This window comes from Mus caroli, unplaced genomic scaffold, assembly GCF_978045245.1.
Source record: "Mus caroli unplaced genomic scaffold, Mus_caroli_1 scaffold_17, whole genome shotgun sequence".
In the NCBI taxonomy this organism is placed as follows: Eukaryota; Metazoa; Chordata; class Mammalia; order Rodentia; family Muridae; genus Mus; species Mus caroli.
In genome coordinates, this window is record NW_028227272.1 from 9,513,624 (window position 1) to 9,533,253 (window position 19,630).

At 40.9% G+C, this 19,630-nt stretch overlaps 1 long non-coding RNA gene and 1 pseudogene across 1 annotated transcript in view; both read right to left on the reverse strand.

Annotated features, from left to right (window-relative positions):
- The window catches only part of LOC147000578 (uncharacterized), a 56,736-nt gene extending 37,954 nt beyond the window's left edge, over positions 1-18,782 (reverse strand). The window contains exons 1-2 of the long non-coding RNA XR_015045669.1: positions 18,636-18,782; positions 17,416-17,506 (exon numbers count right to left, since the gene is read on the reverse strand). This is a non-coding gene — a long non-coding RNA (uncharacterized LOC147000578). The remainder of the gene's footprint in view (positions 1-17,415; positions 17,507-18,635) is intronic.
- Positions 11,647-13,113, reverse strand: LOC110312004 (sperm motility kinase 4A-like; annotated as a pseudogene).
- Positions 18,783-19,630: the final 848 nt, after the last annotated feature.

Genomic DNA, 19,630 nt, shown 5'->3' on the forward strand with positions numbered 1-19,630 from the left:
GATGCCTGAGCACTAACCAAGTATGGTCAGTGAACAAGATCTGACCATCTGAAGAGAAACAGAAGACAAATAGAAAAAGAGAAAACAGAAAATATAAAAGGCAAATGCCCTTTCAAATAAATTTAAATGCAATGAAATGGTAGGGAGGGGAGAAAGCTGCTTACCCCTGGAAAAGGGAAATGCAGACTGAGGAGAAGAACTGGGCTTTAGAGAATCCTGAAAGCATCCTGGGAAGAAAAAGCAACTAAAACAAAGGTGCTAGGTGGCACATTACCTCTAAGACAAAGATGACTCAAGCAGGAGAGGGTTACTTTGGCTCCTGGTCTAGAAGTTCAGTGCATCTGAGCAGGAAAGACATACTGACCACAAAGTCTCTGTTCCAGGTAGCTTTAACCATCAACTTGACACAGTCTAAGGTCACCTAAGAGTCTCAGTTGAGGGATTGCCCAAATCAGATTGGCTTGTGGACACATCTTTATGATACTATCTTGATTGTTCATTAATACTAGAGGGCCCAGCCTACTGTCAGTGGCACCATTCCCTGGGCATTGGGCCAGCAATGTAGAAGTATGAGTCTGTGAGCATGCTAGTCAGCAACATTCCCCTATGGTTTCTGCTCCAAGTATTTGCCCTGACTTCCCTACACTGCAATGTGTAAGATCAAATAAAACTGTTCCTCTCCTAAGTGTCTTATCAGACTGCTTCATCTCAGCAACTGAAGGTAAACTCAAGAAGGTACAGTTCAACCAGGAAGCAGATAGAACTTGGGCAGGAAATGGAATTTAATTAAAACCTTCAAAATGCCTTCCTCCAGTCAACCCACTTCTATCTAGCTGGGCCCCACTTGTTAAAGATTCCACAACTTCTTAAAATGCACCATCAGGTGTACAAGCCCTTGAATTATGGGGTCATTTTACCTCCAAACCACAGCAGACAGGGACCTTAGTTATGGAAACTTGGCAAATGAAAGAAGACTTTCAAATAGTATTAAGGTAGTAGAGAATCGCCTTGAAAGCCATGGCAAAGAGTTCCCATTTGAACCTAAGATATATGTAGAGCCTCAGAAATGCTTTAATCAAGGGTATAATATGATAAGTTTTCCATGTTCATAAGATTGTTCTGGCTTTTTGTGGGTGATATGGCATACAGGGTGTGTGAAAATCATAAAACCATCCCAAAGGGCAGATCCAAGGGATCTTGACAAGCCTGAACCTTGAGAATGCCTTGTTTTGTTTTGTTTTGTTTTTTGTTATCCTACCAGAAAAAAATTCTCTGTGTTCTTTTCATAATGGGGAGAGAGGAGAGAGGCTACCATTGGTGGCAGAGCATCTAACTTCAAGCATATGCACCTGCTTACAATGGTGGGAGGCAGACAGAGAGCTGATGCTGGTGGATACACCTTGTTATTGAACAGTACAGGACTTAAAGTTCACAAAGCACACATTGCAGCCTTCACATGCTCTCTTGGGCCGAGGTTTTGTTTATTTATTTGTGTAGTTTTATATCCTTGCCACCAACTAAAATATCAGCTTCAGAGGGCAGGAGCTTGTCTGTGTTTTCTTCAATACAGTAGCCAGAGGGGCGACTTGGAAATACTGATACTTCTTGTTAAATGACTAAATATTTAAAAAGGCCAAAAAGATAGCCTTCCAGAAGGAAGTATTGATAGAGAATGTTCTGCAAAGATATTAAGGGATTGTGTTTTATGCAGTTTTTGTGCATTTTCATTTCTGCCAATTTTTGTTGACTGACATGTTTCTAAATGCAATGGGTTTAGCTTGGGTAAATTGCAAGTGCTCACTAACTGTGACTGAAAAGTGCAGTCAAGTTCAAACTTGGTAGTATGCACAATAGCTCACAGGGAATAGTGCCACGGTGCTCCATGGTTTCATTGACTCATGCTACAACACTTCTTACAAGCCACCCTACTAGGCAACAGAGAAGACTGCTGAAGTATAATTGCCAAAAAGGGTAAAATCATGCAGATGCCAATTAAAATGCTTATTAATAATGATTATCCTAGTTAGCATTGTCCATTTCACATAACCTAAAGTTATCTGAGAAGAGAGCCTCCTCTGAGGAATTGCCTACATCAGATTGGCCCATAGTCATGTCTCTGTGGGATTTCCTTAATAATCAATTAAAGCAGGATGGCCTAGACTTCCTGAGGGCAGCACAATCAGTTTCTTCTGGATTTTTCTACATCCTAATATCATGACCCTCTTTTACCATGCTGAATGGTGGCTTGCAAAATAACTGGGGATGTAGCTATATTATAGAGTGGCTGACTGGCATGCATGAATGCCTGAGTTCTAGAACATAAACAAGGCAGCAGGACTAGAAGTCCAATGTCATCCTCAGCTACATAAAGAGTTCAATGCAAACTTGGGATACATTAACACCCTGTCTCAAAGAAAAAGAGAAGGGAGGGCAATGAGGTGGCTCAATTGAAAGAAACTGCTGTCCTAGAGCAATAACCTGAGTGCAAATCCCCAGAATTCATGTGACAGTTGGAACAGTAGCATGAACATCTGTTCTCCCATAACTCTTTGCTGAAGTGGACAGCAGAAGCAAGAAATGCCCCCAAAAGAAAAGGCCAGCTAGCCTGACTTACACAGCATAGAAACCAGAGACACTGCCTCAACTGAGCTAGAAAGTGAGGCCTCACACCTGAAGGCATTTTCAAATGCAGGCACTGAAGACATACACTGGGGATAACAGTAGGGAAGCTGAGGGGTGAAAGATAGAGGTGAAGGGATAACTTTTTTAAATTCCAGGTTTATTGGAACATAACCCACCAAAAACCAAGGATTATCTGTACTTCATGAGAGTAGGAGGTTTTTTTAAAATATATTAATCATATACAATCTTTACTGAATATGGATTTAGCAGAAACACAGAGCATGATGGACAGACAGGGTGCAGCCAGTTTAATGCATAGGCACCTTTGCTCTACCCCTTCCTTCAGCATGAATTTGGGGAGCTGGTTGGATCCTGAACACTCCTTTGAGCCCTAGTGCTCCCCAAAGCCACATCAACTCAATCCCCAAACCTCACTGAGGTGGGGTGTTTCATATGTAGATGTTCAATCCCCTGCCATCCATCCTGTGGGTATTAGGAATAAGACACGTGGGACCCTGGATACACAAATAGGAGTCAGAAAAATTAAAAATTAACAGGTTTCAAAGTTCTTCTGTGGTTAAGACATTGTATTCAAGACATTTAAGCAAATTCACTATGGTGAGTAAAATTACAACACAACCCACAAGTAGCATGTCACCGGAGTTCCCCCCTTTTGTACACCATGATAAGAAAAATAATTTTAAAAGAACTTAGCAGCTTAAGGACCATTTTACAGTTTTGAAAGAAAAAAAAATGAGACAGGCAAGCTAAAACTAAGCAGCTTGATGATAGGAAAAACAACTGTGCCCTTTTGACTTTACATCCAAGACAGCAATGGATCAGTGCAAGCATGCTTAGGACTTTGGATGGCATACAGAAAGGGTACCGTGCCTTGCTGGGAACCTCCCAAACTGGAGCAGGTTGAAACAGGGCACAGAGTAGTACTCTGGTGTGGCTTTAAACACTGATGGTCTTCGGATATTCTATCTCTATATACTGAATATTGATGATAACGTCTAAAAAGTCCTAAAAACTTTCTTGCTCATTCTGAGGGTTAAAAGCTACTGGCTTAGGTGATTAACACCTGTAGCCTAACAGTAGAGGATTAAGTAATGTAGCCTTTGTTCTATCTCTGCAGGAATTATGTGACTTTTTCACCTTGTTAGTTCAAGTGCCAGGGAGAAAAGGGGACACTTTGAAAAGTGATTTGAACATGTATTTCTAAGTTGTAAAGGTTTCCTATGAAAGCTCTCAAAGAAAAAGGGGGAAAGCAGAGTGATAATGATGATGATCCTGAGCAGGACATGAGAAATTCTAAAAAGAGGGGGATAAGGGGAATAATGGTAGCAAAGGCCAGGACAAAAAGAATGAGAGAGAGAGAGAGTTCTCTTTTCTTTGTCCTCAGCACTTATACATCTTCCTGAATACATGATCATGTGATAAAAAGTTCATCATAACTTTACACATAAATTCAAATCATAAATTGAATAAGGAGTTTACAACAGTGAATATTTACATGCATACAATTAGGAGTAATTATCTGGCTGAACACTTATCACCTGTCATAACTCCACAGGTACATGTAGAGTTAAAAAACATAACTAAGTTATTAGTTTTGTAGAGATAAACAACCTGGTCAATATTTTATATTCTGTCCTTTCACCTATAATGAATGTTAGTTCCCCTTTTATGACCTTTGGTTAATGGTTTTACAACCTCTTGGAATGTGCTCTGAGTAGTAGAATGCCAGGTAACAATCTAGAAGCAATTAGTGGCGACACCTGGGAGACTGACCGAGTTCTCATTGAAGTTTTGACTATCAGAACGGACCTAATAGCAGTCCTACAATAAAAGAGCTTAATACTGATATAATTTTAGGAATTGTTACAGGGTCATCATTAAGAATCAAGAAGTCATCAATTTGTCTATATAGTAACACATCTATATAGACAGCACATCATTGTTCTGCACAGATCTCCTCAAAAGGGTGGACTAATACCTACTGATTGTTATGTATGTTTAATAACAGGAACAGCATATTAATAGCAGAATGTTCCCTAAAATGATCTCTCATGGGCCTTGTCTATAGAAGCAAATATGTCATGGGTTATTTTAATGTGAGACAGACCATCTCAGGAAAATCACATGACTTCAGGCTTTGGGCAACTTAGAATGTTACCTCTTTGCCCAGGGCCAACAGTAAAACTCAGATTCTATTCCTGTCCACAGAGAGATCACTCTCGCATAATGAACCTTGGAGTAACTCTGCTCTCCCTATCCACTTTTATATGGTATCTTAAATTTTTATTTGAGTAGCAACTATGCTTCTTTTTCTTTCTTTCTTTTCTAATTTTTTATTACATATTTTCTTCATTTACATTTGAAATGCTATCCCAAAAGTCACCTATACCCTCCCCCCGCCCTGCTCCCCAACTCACCCACTCCTGCTTCCTGGCTCTGGAATTCCCCTGTGTTGGGGCATATGAACTTCACAAGAACAAGAGTCTCTCATCCCATTGATGGCCAACTAGGCAATCCTCTGCTACATATGCAGCTAGAGACACAGCTCTGGAGGGTACTGCTTAGTTCATATTGTTGATCCTCCTATAGGGTTGCAGACCCCTTTAGCTCCTTGAGTACTTTCTCTAGCTCCTTCATTAGAGGTCCTGTGTCCCATCCAATAGATGACTGTGAGCATCCACTTCCGTATTTGCCAGGAACTGGCATAGCCTCTCAAGATATAGCTATATCAGGGTCCTGTCAGCTAATTTTGCTGGCATATGAAATAGTGTCTAGGTTTGGTGGTTGTATATGGGATGGATCCCTTGGTGGGGCAGTCTCTGGATAGTCCTTTCTTCCGTCTCAGCTCCAAACTTTGTCTCTGTAACTCCCTCCGTGGGTATTTTGTTCCCCATTCTAACAAAGTGATAAGTGGTTAATATCCACTTATCAGTGAGTGCATATCATGTGAATTCTTTTGTGATTGGGTTACCTCACTCAGTATGATAGCATCCAGATCCATCCATTTGCCTAAGAATTTCACAATTTCATTGTTTTTAATTGCTGAGTAGTACTCCATTGTGTAAATGTATCACATTTTCTGTATCCATTCCTCTGTTGAGGGGCATCTGCTTTCTTTCCAGCTTCTGGCTATTATAAATAAGGCTGCTATGAACATAGTGGAGCATGTCTCCTTCTTATCGGTTGGGACATCTTCTGGATATATGCCCAGGAGAGGTATACTGGATCCTCCGGTAGTACTATATCCAATTTTCTGAGGAACCACCAGACTGGTTTCCAGAGTGGTTGTACCAGCTTACAATTCCACCAACAATGGAGGAGTGTTCCTCTTTCTCCACATCCTTGCCAGCATCTGCTGTCACCTGAATTTTTGATCTTAGCCATTCTGACTGGTGTGAGGTGGAATCTCAAGGTTGTTTTGTTTTGATTTGCATTTCCCTGATGATTAAGGATGTTGAACATTTTTTGAGGTGCTTCTCTGCCATTCGGTATTCCTCAGGTGAGAATTCTTTGTTCAGTTCTGAGCCCCATTTTTAATGGGGTTATTTGATTTTCTGGAGTCCACCTTCTTGAGTTCTTTATATATATATTGGTTCCTCAGAAAATTGGACATAGTACTACCGGAGGAAATTCCTAGCCAAATGGATGGACCTGGAGGGCATCATCTTGAGTGAGGTAACACAATCACAAAGGAACTCACACAATATGTATTCACTGATAAGTGGATATTATCCCAAAACTTAGGATACCCAAGATATAAGATACAATTTGCTAAACGCATGAAACTCAAGAAGAATGAAGACCAAAGTGTGGACACTGTGCCCCTTCTTAGAAGTGGGAACAAAACACCCATGGAAGGAGTTACAGAGACAAAGTTTGGAGCTGTGATGAAAGGATGGACCATCTAGAGACTGCCATATCCAGGGATCCATCCCATAATCAGCTTCCAAACGCTGACACCATTGCATACACTAGCAAGATTTTGTGAAAGGACCCAGATATAGCTGTCTCTTGTGAAACTATGCCGGGGCCAAACAAACATAGAAGTGGATGCTCACTTTGCCTGGGCCAAAAGAATGGGAGTGGGTGGGTAGGGAAGTGGGGGGTGGGTATGGGGGACTTTTGGGATAGCATTGGAAATGTAATTGAGGAAAATACGTAATAAAAAAAAAGTCCAAGTACTTATTCAGTTGCAAATTAGCAACTGATCAAGCTCAAACTCTGGCCTCCAGGGGTAGGAGAGGTGGCTTCCTTTATTTTCTGCAAAGCCTTTTGTTCTTTACTAGTTAATTTGTGTCTCTCGAGATAACATCCAACAAAGGTTTAAGTCACTTTAAGACATTAAGGTGAGGTCTTAGCCAATTAACATCTGGAAGCTTTTGAAAAAAAATTTTTTTGAAACAAATCAATTTTTCTTTCTTAGATTTTCTGTACCACCATTTTCTAGTATAACTAAAACCCTAAATATTAAAAAGATATTTCCTCTGAATCTTATGGAGCAACAACTATTCCCCAGAACTTTAAAGCTCATTGTATGAGATAAAAGATTTGAAGTAAACTCTTTAGAGGCATTAGATAATAAAATACTTCCCACTTAGGAAACAATATACACTGAAAGATTCAAACTCTTAGCTTCTTGTACTGAAGCAGAGACAATAAAAATTTTTCTTACATAATGTAAAGCTATATTAGCCATACCTATAGGCAAAATTTTCCAGTGATCACCAGTTCACTAGAAGCAAACCCTTTAAAATTATCAGGATGCAAAGGAAAAAACAAACTTTTAAATCTATAATAACTTTATATGAAGTAGGTAAGCCAGATTGTAATGCCTTTATAAGTTCTACAGCCTGACTGACCTTTTATAAATTTTGAATTTAAGCATTATTTAGAACAACATCTGGATAGATCTGCAACAATATTCTTCCTTTTTTTGCTAAAAATAAATTCCCCTGAAGGCAGGCAAGAACTTCCCTAGGCACTGTTTGCAAAACAAAAGAAAGCCACACAAGCCCCCCTGAGGCTGCTATGAGCTTTGTATGGCTGTATGGCCACAGAGAGTTGTCCTAATTACAATATATAGGTGAATTAAAGATCTTAAATTTACATTCAAGCTGCAAGCTGCAGTCAATAAAACATTGGCAATTTTAACTATAATTTAAGTTTTTTAATGCAACATTAGAATATATATATATACATATATATATATACATATATATATACATATATATACATATATATACATATATATATACATATATATATATACATATATATACATATATATACATATATATATATATACATATATATATACATATATATATATATATATAAATCTTTTGGTGAGCAAAACCCAATTTTAAACAATTTATTATCTTAAAAATCAATACTAGAAACATCACTTTAATGTTACAAAGTTTGGCTGCCAATTTATACATATGAATATATGACTGAAATTTTAATGCTTCATTAAAGAGACATTGTTTTAAATCTTCTCTCTATAAGTCTACTTTCTAAGATAAGAATTAATTAAATATTATCTCAATTTAGAAGTATCCTAGAGGCCTAGTTTTCTGGGCTGGTTTTTTCCACGTGTTGTTATTTAAAATGCCTTCAATCCTGAGTTACCATTTAAAGCTAACTTTTTTGCAACCAATGGTACACCTTTTTGATCATACCCAATAACTGTAAGCCAATATTCTATGATCAAGACATGCAGAGCATATTTACACCTTTAAGACCAGTCAGAATCCAAATGAAGTGGCTACACAAGTCTTATAAATTTAGACCAAACAAAGAATTTTACTTTTTCTAGCTATAATTCTAAGATAAAAAGCACTTTGTCATTTGCTGAACCCAATTGCTGAGAATTTTCTAGGAAAAAACTATCAGCTTTTTTGCCTTAGAACTAAGAAGCTGCAAACTCCTTTTTTAAAAACAGTTTTTCAGCAGGAGCTTCCTTGCTGTGTGTCACTCCTGGCTACAGTGCAGGACAAATTAAATCACCCTCTGCTAGGTAGACTAACTAAATCAAGAGATGGAAAGCCAGCAGATAAAGTTTTAACCATTTTTCTTTTTCAACATAAAACAGTCATTCATACAATGAAACAAAGACAGGCATGAATTAACACATGGACATATATTGGTGCACCAAACACAAACAACACAGAGAAGGTAGAGAACTTGATGTAACCAAATCTAAGAGTGTCTCCTGTAGGGGCCAGAGAGAAGGTCTGACTTCTCTGGATTTCCCTGTGTCCCTGGGAGAGTTCTGAAATCCATTTTCCTTCTCTCTCTCTCTCTCTCTCTCTCTCTCTCTCTCTCTCTCTCTCTCTCTCTCTCTCTCTCTCTCTCCCTATGTGGTTTTTTTTTAATTTTACTATTTTTATTTTATATTATTATTTTAAGCCCTACTCCTCTCACCTGATGCAGTTCTTGACTGCGGAAAAATGCCTGTTCTCTTTTTCCCTCCCATTTTCCACTGTCAACCCCTAGCTGATATCAGCACTGGGCCAACGCTGACTCAGTCTAGCCTGTATCCCTTTGCACCGACCTCATCAATTTGGAAAAGATGAAGTTTAAAGCCAGCACTAGCATGAATACAAAGTGTTGCTCACTATGCAGGATACATCTTCTTAATCTTTCTTGTAGAGCTCTACCCCAACAGTGTTCTCTCATTTTATCCATCTGTACTCAGGACACTATTCAGACGCCATCTGTAACCACCTCCGGCCACACTAACTGGGTTCCTGAGTGGGAGGCCGATGCTGTATGGAAGGAAATGGCAAGAGAAATAATGGAGGCCAAGACACATTTCTGTTCAAGGCCCCCAAGTTTACTAAGAGTCTGTGATTATAAAGAGGGGAGGCCCATCCCCCACCAATCCATTCTTGGTGCCTGTGGCCAGCCTGTAGGTGATCTGCTGGATGCTGTCTCAGGAATATCTCAAGGCCTCTCAGCAGGTAGCAGTGTCTTAGAGAAGAGCAGCAGCAGGTGACAGAACAATAGAGCCATCTAAGTCTGAAGGCTCCACCACAGGTGGTCTCATACTCAGTGGCAGTAAGGTCAGAATCAGCCTGCTTCAAAGCTGAGTGAGGCTACACCTCCTGGCTAAGGATGTAGGCCTGAAAGGGACCCTGTCCCAGAATCTATGTAGGCTTCTGCCACCCACAGGCTCTCCTGTGCAGACTGGTCTCTAAGGGACCCAGGATACAAGATGGCATTCTCACCAGGATACAAGATGGCATTCTCACCTGGTCCCACAGTCAGAGCCCTCTGGAGGCCAACTCTTCTCTGGGGGGGGGGGGAGTGTGCAGTGGTCTGAGCTCAGTTCTGTGGCTGGGCTGAAGATGTAGGCTTGAAAGGGGCCCTGTCCCAGAAGCTATGTTGCTTCTGCAGCATGCGCACTTTCCTGCACAGAATGGTCTCTGAGGGACACATGATACAAGATGGGGTGCTCCCCTGGTCCCACGGTCAGAGCCCTCTGGAGGCCAACTCTCCTCTAGCAGGGAAAGTGTGCAGAGGTTTGGAGCTCAGTTCTGCCTCCTGGTGGAAGATTTAGGCCAGAAAAAGAACCCTTTCCCAGAAGATATGTTGTGTCTGCCACCCATGCACTCTCCTGCAGACTGGTCTCTGTGGGACCCAGGATACAAGATGGCATTCTCACCAGGATACAAAATGGCATTCTCACCTGGTCCCACAGTCAGAGCCCTCTGGAGGTCAACTCTTTTCTAGTGGGGAACGTGTGCAGTGCTCTGAGCTCAGTTCTGTCTCCTAAGCCCAAAAGGGACCCTGTCCCAGGAGCTATGTTGCTTCTGCAGCCTGCTCACTCTCCTGGGCAGACTGTTATCTCTATGTGTCTTTTTCTTAGTTACCCCGGGGTCTAGCAAACACATAAGTGAAAGCTCACAGTCAGCTATTGGATGGATCACAGGGCCCCCATTGGAGGAGTAAGAGAAAATACCCAAGGAGCTAAGGGAATCTGCAACCCTATAGGTGGAACAACATTATGAACTAACCAGTACCCCAGAGCTCTTGACTCTACCTGCATATGTATCAAAAGATGGCCTAGTCGGTCATCACTGGAAAGAGAGACCCATTGGACTTGCAAACTTTATATGCCCCAGTACAGGGGAACGCCAGGGCCAAAAGGTGGGAATGGGTGAGTAGGGGAGTGGGGGGGAGGGTATGGGGGACTTTTGGGATAGCATTGGAAATGTAATTGAGGAAAATATGTAATATATATATATATATATATATATATATATATAGAGAGAGAGAGAGAGAGAGAGAGAGAGAGAGAAGAAATAAAAGTTAGTCTTTCCCTACTTCAAAAAAAAAAATTAGAGTTACCAGGGATATATGCTATGAAGTCTGTAGCTGGTCTCCCATGAGGATAGCAGATAACAAAAAGACAGTGTCATCTTTACTGGCTCTATGTGGTAATTTCTTCATCTTTTTTCAATGTTTTTGGGGTTCATCAAGGAAGTTTGGCCTATAGATACATTACTTATCTATATCTCTATTAAATGATATTAAATGATATTGTCTCAATTGACTTTATTCTAAAATTAATGTGCAGTCTTTATGACAAATTTGATTGTAAAAGAATGAAAGTAGTTTCCAGAACCACTGTAATATACCCCATTATTACAGCATCAATAGGAGCAATGTAGGGGCGTGCCCCAGTCCAACAAGTACTTGTCAGGCAAAAGGACATCCGTCTTTGAGCTTGCCTTCAGGCCATTATCCTGAATGTTTCAGAAGGCTGCTGTCTTGCCTATATCCCTGAAGAATGGATTCCACACAAAGACTGAGCCATTTGCTCTCTCTCTCTCTCTCTCTCTCTCTCTCTCTCTCTCTCTCTCTCTCTCTCTCTCTCTCTCTCTTTCTCTTGTATATTTCCAGGCCTCTGGACTTTCTGCATGAGTCTCTCCCAGAAGCTCTTTGAGTTTGACAAATTTGATTGTAAAATGAATGATCCCCAACACCGTGACCCCATCATTCACAGTACCTCAGCATCTTTGGCTGTTCTTTGGCTTCCTGTCTTTCCTAGTATGCCTCCCATTGGGGCACCACTCTTTTCCTCCTGGGTGGAACGCAGCAGCAGAGGTGTAATAAGCTGGATCCCATCCTTCTTGCCCACGTCTTACAGCTCCTGTATGCATTTCGGATTGAGGCCATACGCCTACTGTACCATGTGCCAACTCTGTCCTCATTAAAAGTGATTATCTTCTGTTGGCACTGGGGCAGCATTACAGGTGCAGTGGAGCTTCTTCTTAGCCTCTGCTTTACCTGCTCTTTGTCCTTAGAAGAGTCAGTTTTTGAGCATGATGAAAAAAAGATTCGAATGGCTGGATTATTAGTTGTCCTCCTTTGGTAGCAACGGAAGTTAGTAGGATCTGTGAGAGTGGGGAAAGGTGTTATTCCTGGTTGTACTGGCTTGGGTAGGCTGGTGTAGTCATCCTGCTGGCGTGCCTGGCATTGCAGTAGGCCATAAGTTGCCATGGGTTCATTATACAGCTTATTGAGTAAAGATTTCTGGACATCACGTGGGTCAAACCCCATAGCTGCCATGGCTGCCATGATTGCAGGGTCTGGGTAGCTAGGGTCCATCTTATGAGAGAGGCTTGATGAACTTGCATTTCTTTGCCTAAGCCAAGGGTGCTCCATAATGTTCTTCAGTGTTGGTCTTTCTGTAGGATTTACAGTTAGTAAGTATCGGATAATCTGTCTTAGCTCTTTTGAGAGATGATAGGGAACATCATACCGTCCTAGCAAAACCTTGTCTTCAATCTCTTTATAGGATTTACCTTTAAACGGCAGCTTCCCAGTCACCATAAAATACAGAAGGACACCTAAGGTCCATGTGTCAACTTTAGTGCCATCGTATGGCTGGCCCAGAAAGACTTCCGGGGGATAAAATAGTACGGCACCACAGCATCTGGAAAGCTTCATTCCAGGCTTGACGAAGGCACCCAACCCAAAGTCTATGATTTTGACTTTGCCTGTAGAGTCCACCATGATGTTATCCGGCTTGAGGTCTCTGTGAACTACACCCATGTCATGGCAGTAACACATGGCATGTACAATCTGACCAAATATTTTCTGGGCTAGACCCTCATGCAGGTAGCCAGTTTCCATGATCCAATCCAATAACTCATGTCCATCAGCCAGTTCCAGTATCAGAAAGACATTCTGCTCCGTTTCAATGACCTGGTGCAGTGAAATGATGTTTGGATGGTCCATCCTCTTCATTATACCCACTTCCGTGCAAACTGGGCAGTTCGGTCTGTTCTGCTTCAGCAGGACTTTTATCGCCACCGCTCTGCCCGTAAGCCGGTGGTGGGCCAGCTTCACTTGGGCATAGCTTCCCTGGCCTATGGTCTTTAAAATGTCATATTGTGCCCTGAGGCTCTCATGTGAGAGGGTGGATCCTCCTGTCAAATCACCCTTTGGACCACACATCACTGGTAGCAAGGCTACCCAGGCAGACACGCAGATAGACAAACAGGTAGATAGGATGGTAGGTAGGTAGATAGGTAGGTAGAGGATAGATAGGTATAGGTAGGCAAGTAGATACGTAGGTAAATGATAGATAGGGATGAATGGAGGTAGATCGATATAAAATTTAATAGCTAGAATGAAAATAAATTAAAAAATAAATCAAACCAAAAGAAAATCCACCCTCTCTCTAACATACACACACCAACAAGCAAAAGCCAAAAAGCCAAAATAAAAAGCCAAACACCCAAAGCTAAACACACACAAAGGTACACACACACACACACACACACACACACACACACACACACACGCATATGCACATGCACAAGCACACACACGTTCACTATATATCAGTCAAATTACACAGAACACTGCACAGATCCGAACGCCTCTCATATCACCCACAGAAAGCCAACCTAGTTCATCCTCCCTTTTATCTGCTGGTTCAGACGCTCTCACAATGGTCCTCCTGATGAGGTCATATAGGAGGACACAGACCAGTTACTATGGATACAGCTCATACTAAGGGAAAGTAGTCAAGAGTCTTAGATGTGCCTTAGGTGTGCTTTGGAGACTGACATTTGAGCTTTTAAAATAAAAGTTTCAATATCCTTCTGGTTTCTGGTTTGAAAGTCTAGAAGGTCTTCTGTTTTCAAGACCTCTTGCCTGCTCCATTCACTATTACACACTCTTTTTCAATTCTAGCGAGTTGATTGCAAACCATTGTTACCACTTAACTGATATTGTTAATAATTGATATTGTTAATTATTATTGATAATAAAATTACCTATGAGGCTGTTTGTAAGACACCTTTATAGATAGACCATATTGAGAAGGGTGTATTCGCCCCTTGGGTTACAAGGCTCTGTCTTGAAGCTGCTCGCCATGTTGCTTCTGCCTGTGAATCCTCACTGAATTTCTCTCTGCAACCCTAGATCTGCCTCTTTAGTCTTTCGGCTGTCTCTGCCAATGGTAGCTGGATTTTATATAATGGAAATGGGCAGTTATTTGGGGTTTGTCTGTTCTTTGTTACAGTGACTTTATTTAGTCCTCAAACCATAATATACCTCAAAAGTTCTTAGTGTGAAAACCACATATGTTTCTATTTCATTAAGTTTTCAAGTTTTTCCTCAAGAGTATATATTCTGGATAGAGTGTACTCTTCTCCTGCCTCACTCTCTTTCCTCTTCCTTTTCTCTCCCCTCCTCCCTTAGTCCCTCTTGTTCACATAGACAGTTCCATTTCACTTGTACCTGATTCATACAGATATTTATGTAACTGTATAAAATTTAGGAACAACTCATGAGAAAAATGTGCTAGGTTTGTGTATCTGAGCCTGATTAACTTTGCCTAATATGACTGCCTCCAGTTTCATCCACTTACCTGCAATGATATAATGTATTCTTTATGGCTGAACATTTTTCTGTTATGTGTGTAGAACACATTTTCCTTAATCTACTCTTCTGTTATTGGACATCTGGGCAGATTGCACACCTCAGCTATTGAGAATAATGCTGTAATAGCCACTCATGTGCAAGTATCTCTGTGATAGGTGGAATTTGTAGTCTTTGGGGGGAAATGCCTAGAAGACAGCTGGGTCAGATGGAAGCACTGTTGTTTTCTGAGACACCTCCACACTGGTTTAAATAGAGTTGGATAAGTGCTATTTTCCCTTATGTCTACAGCCTCGTGAGCATTTGATGTTATTTGTTTTCTTACAGCTGCCATTCTGACTGGGGTAAGATATAATCTCAATGTGAATTTCATTTGTATTTTTATGGCAAATGAGGCTGTGAATGTGTGCTGGCTGTGTATTTGAATTTCCTCTTTTGTGAACTATTTGTTTGTTGCATAAGTCCATTTGTTGACAATTCTCTCCTCTTAGTGCTTGGATGTAGAACTGATCAAGATTTTCCCTCTTTCTATAGGAGGTCTTTTCATGCAGTTAGCTGTTTCTTTTGCTGTGCAGAAGCAAAGTTCCCTCTTCTAAGGATAGTCATTGATTTTTATCCATTCTGATACAGTGTGACTGCATCTTGCCTTAATCATATTTACAGAGACCTTATTTAGAAACAAGGAAGCAGTCAAATGTTTCAAGGAAAAATTAATTTAGAGGCCACATTACTTCACACAACACACTTTATACTGCTCTGAGAGACTTTCTTTCTTTCTTTTTTATTTGTTAGAAATTTTTCTTACAATGGCAGTATTAATAAGGGTAAACTCATCAGGAAGTGGAAGACACAAGATGAAATTGTCTGTGATGCTTAATATCTTAACAACTTGACTATAGTGAGACCCCCCTCCCCTGGGAGAGTGGACAAGCACACTCCTGGGTGCATCTGTGGCAATGTTTCCAATGATGGCTGACATGTGAGACAGAAGGTAGAGAAGACCTGACTGTGGAAAACACCATCCAGAAAGCCATGGACTTGGATGAAAGAAAAATATGGAGGACAAGGAGGAGGAGGAGGAAAGAAGAAGAAGAAGAAGAAGAAGAAGAAGAAGAAGAAGAAGAAGAAGAAGAAGAAGAAGAAGAAGAAGAAGAAGAAGAAGGAGGAGGAGGGGGAGGGGTAGGGGGAGGGGGAGGGGGAGGGGGAGGAAAAAGAAGAAAAGAAGGAAGAGGAGGAGGAGGGGTGGAGGAAGGCAGCAGTTGGCTGGGCTCCCTTCTCTACTTCCTTCCTAGCCACTGTGAGCGAGCAGCTCCCCACCAGCTCTTCCACAATCACAGCTCACCTTACTACATCCAAATAGTCATACGCAGCTCTCTGACAACATAAACCAAAATAAAATTTCCTACCTTTTATGTTGTTTTGGTCATGTATTTTGTTACAATAATTATAAATTCACAGTTTAAAGCTGAATGTGTCCAGTTTGCCTGAATTCAGCTAGAGGTAAAGGTCAGAAGTGAATCAAGGACTGGGTGATCAAAAGAACTGCAGAGGAGATGCCCTGTTCCTCCCAATATGAATTATGTTACCAGGAAAAACATAGACAAGAGAGAAATAACTCGCAAGAGCAAGGGTTGGAAGGCAGCATGCAACACAGATCCTGTCTCCACTAGGAGATCTATGTGCTGTTTCTAAGGGTGTCCAACCATGCCAGCATTCAGAGTGAAACATTTCACCACTTCCTTGGGCAGCTTGCCACATGTAACAGCCTTCACATTTTTAAATGCACACAAGGCTACAATTGAATACTGGAAGAACCAACCCACACAATGTTACAAAACATAATTGTTAAAGCTCTTATTAGAAAGTTGAATGGGAATCAAAGCCCAACCATAGGTAATTAGCTTCTATGCCTCCTTGATTACACTATTGTGGTTTTTTTTGTTTTGTTTTGTTTTGTTTTTTTGGCTGCAAAGAAATTCCTAAACTGTAAGTAACACTACAGCTATATGCACAATGAAAGAGATTCAGAGACAAGGATGGCAGCATTTGATAATGGTACAGGTAACAGAGGGTCTCATAAAAGCACGAGGAACTGGAAAAGTAACACAGCCTCAACTCTTTTTTTGTCTTAATTACAACCCTGACAGTCCAGCCCAGGAATAGAAAATCAAGCATCTTTTTTTTTTTTTTTGTCTAACCCCATAGTGATATTCCCCATGAGTTGATCATCACTTTCAACGTAAAAGGGAACATAATTCTTTACTTTATTCTACTCAAGCATGTATTTTCTGGTAATAGTTGAAAAGCTAAAGAAACGTACAAGACTTTAATGTTTGTTTGTTTGTTTGTTTGTTTAAAAAACCTAGTCATTTGAAGAAGTATTTCTCCTGTGCTTAATACACATCTGTGTCCCGTTATGGTGATTGCTCAAATATTGCTGAACACTTTGAGACTACACACACACACACACATTTTGTGTGTCTGTGTATGTGTATGTGTGTGTTGTGTGTGTGTGTGCATGTGTGTGTATATATATTACACATATATAATATGTTGTTTGTTTGTGAGATTTCTTTGAGACAGGGGCTCATGCAGCCCAAGATGGATTCAAATTTCCTATGTAGCTGAGGCTAACTTGAACTCCTGATCTTCCTGCCTCTACATCTCCAGTAGAATTACAGGCATGTGCCACCATATTCAAATTCCATACACTGTTTTATGCTTCCATTATCTTTGTGGTATCAACTTATTTGAGCCACATAACTACTCATTCTGTTATAACCATGTCCATTTCAGACTCAAAAGGACTGAAGTGGAGAAAATGTGATGGGTTTGTCCACTTAATGCTACAATTTGAAAATAGCTCACCTGAAACCTGGAGGTCTAATCCTCTCCCCTTGCTCCATGTTTCCTATCACATTGTAAGTCCAAATTCAATCTGTGACAGGGACACAAGTCTCTAGACAGAGGAAGAAGTTGTTTTACAATACATTGGTGAAAACTATATATTTGCAGTGTTTTGAAACTCAAAAATAAGTCTATTCAGAAAGGAAAAAAAATCACAGTTGTAACGGGAAAAAAACTACCAAACGTATATAGTATAGGAAATCCATTGCTCTATTACAATTTAGATCTAAAAGTGCCCCCTTCAAACCCAGATGCCTGAAGGTTCCCCACTGCAACATTAGTAAGAGGTAGGGCTTTCAGAGTGTGATTAGATCTTGATGACTCTGACCTCATCAATGGAATAATAAATTAATAGATTCATAACTTGGTAGAATTACTGGGAGGTGGCAGAAACTTTAGAATGTGGGGCCTACTTGAAGGAAGTAGATCACTGAGTAACCTCCATCCCTCCTCTAGCTGAGAGTCTCCTATCTCCTATGGTGTGACCAATCTGTGTTACCACACATGCTCCTAACTATGGTGCTTCCTCTCACCATGGACTCAGAATTAATGGAGCCAAGTGAGTATAAACTGTCTTCTCTGAGACTGTGAGCCAAAAAAGCCTTTAATCTTCTGAATTATTTTTCTCAGGTTCTTTCTTATGCTGGTGGGATGGTGACTCAACCACCTGCACTGAAATAAGAACAGAAATAATAAATGTCTAGAATATCATATGTATCAATAGCAGAGATGTCTAGGCCAGTGGGTCTCTACTTAGGATGGTGGCCAGCACTGTGATGAAAGGACTGTCACAAGTTGCCCAGGGACAGAGGCATGTAGCCAAATATACCTGACTAACACAAAGCTGCTGCTTGATGCCTAGTAAATAATAGTATTCAATAGATTAACATGGTCACTCCAAGAATATTGCGTTTATACTGGCCATTGTATCTCTACAAATGTAGAAATAAACCAAACTGAGCAAGTTTCCCGGTCTGACAGTGAGAGGTGGCTGTCTGGTAGATGGGGAACTGTAAGGAACAAGATATAAATGACAAGGAAATGATACCATGGTGGAACGTAACCATGGAAACAAAGCCTATAGTGTGTGCAAGAGTACAATAATATTGAAGTAAGGCAAATGCCCAATGAAGTAATGTGTGAATGCCTTAATTAAGATTGGCTAAGAGTAGCTTAAATACCTCGTCTAGCCACGGCAAATCACTCGCTCCTGGAGTCCCAAGTCCCACGGAGATGCTGACATGCTGAGAGATTGAGTCCACCAGAGTCCACCAACCCGGATGCCTGCCACCAAACAAGATGAGCCTGCACTGAGGACCGAGCTCCAGCTGGGCCTGAAAGCAGAAGGACACGGTTCGAACCTAACTCAATGTGCCACCATCGAGCCAGGCAAGACATGGGCCCGACCAGAGGTTAGTGAAGTGTGTGTGTGTGAATGAATGTGATCCCATTTTGCTACTTATTTGTTTATTGGTACTTATGAATAAATAAACTATTATGATCTGACCTCTGAGTCCGAGGCTTCCTTCTTGCTTCTGTCCTCAATCCCAATTCTTGACAAGAACAAGGCCCCAAGGGAGTCCTCGGCTGGCTTTTTATTCTGTGAAATGGTGGTCTTATATTATATAAGCATCAGTCATGGGATAATGTCCAATCAGGTCATTTTTCAAAACTTCTTGGACCCTAAAGGAATAAGATCACTGGCAAGCTTACAAATTATGATCTTGGAGATAAAAATTGTCCTGTCCCTCATGGAAATCATAAGAGATCCAAAGAAATATCAAGATGACTGAAGCCCCTTGGTCATTTTATAGTTGGATGTTTTATATTCTGGAAATGAGAGGGGAGAAAAGATTGTGGTAGATAGCACTCTTTGCTTCCCCAGCAGCTGTGACTATCGCTTTTTTCTCCTCTTAAGGAAGTATCTCTAATGATGACCTTTGTGCTCCCTAGCAAGAAGTTAAACTTAACTTTAAGACTGTCTGGCACCTCCCTTGTCTCTAAACAGGTGGAAAGTGGATACATTTGGAGGACACATTTGGAGTTCCAGAGTCCAAAAAAGCATCCTCACTCCTGACACCGACTGCAAGTCCAGGGGTCTTCTAACACCCTGGGCTGGTCTTGGTGACACACAGTACCCCATAAACAGGAAGCTCTGAACCTGAGTCAAAGCAAA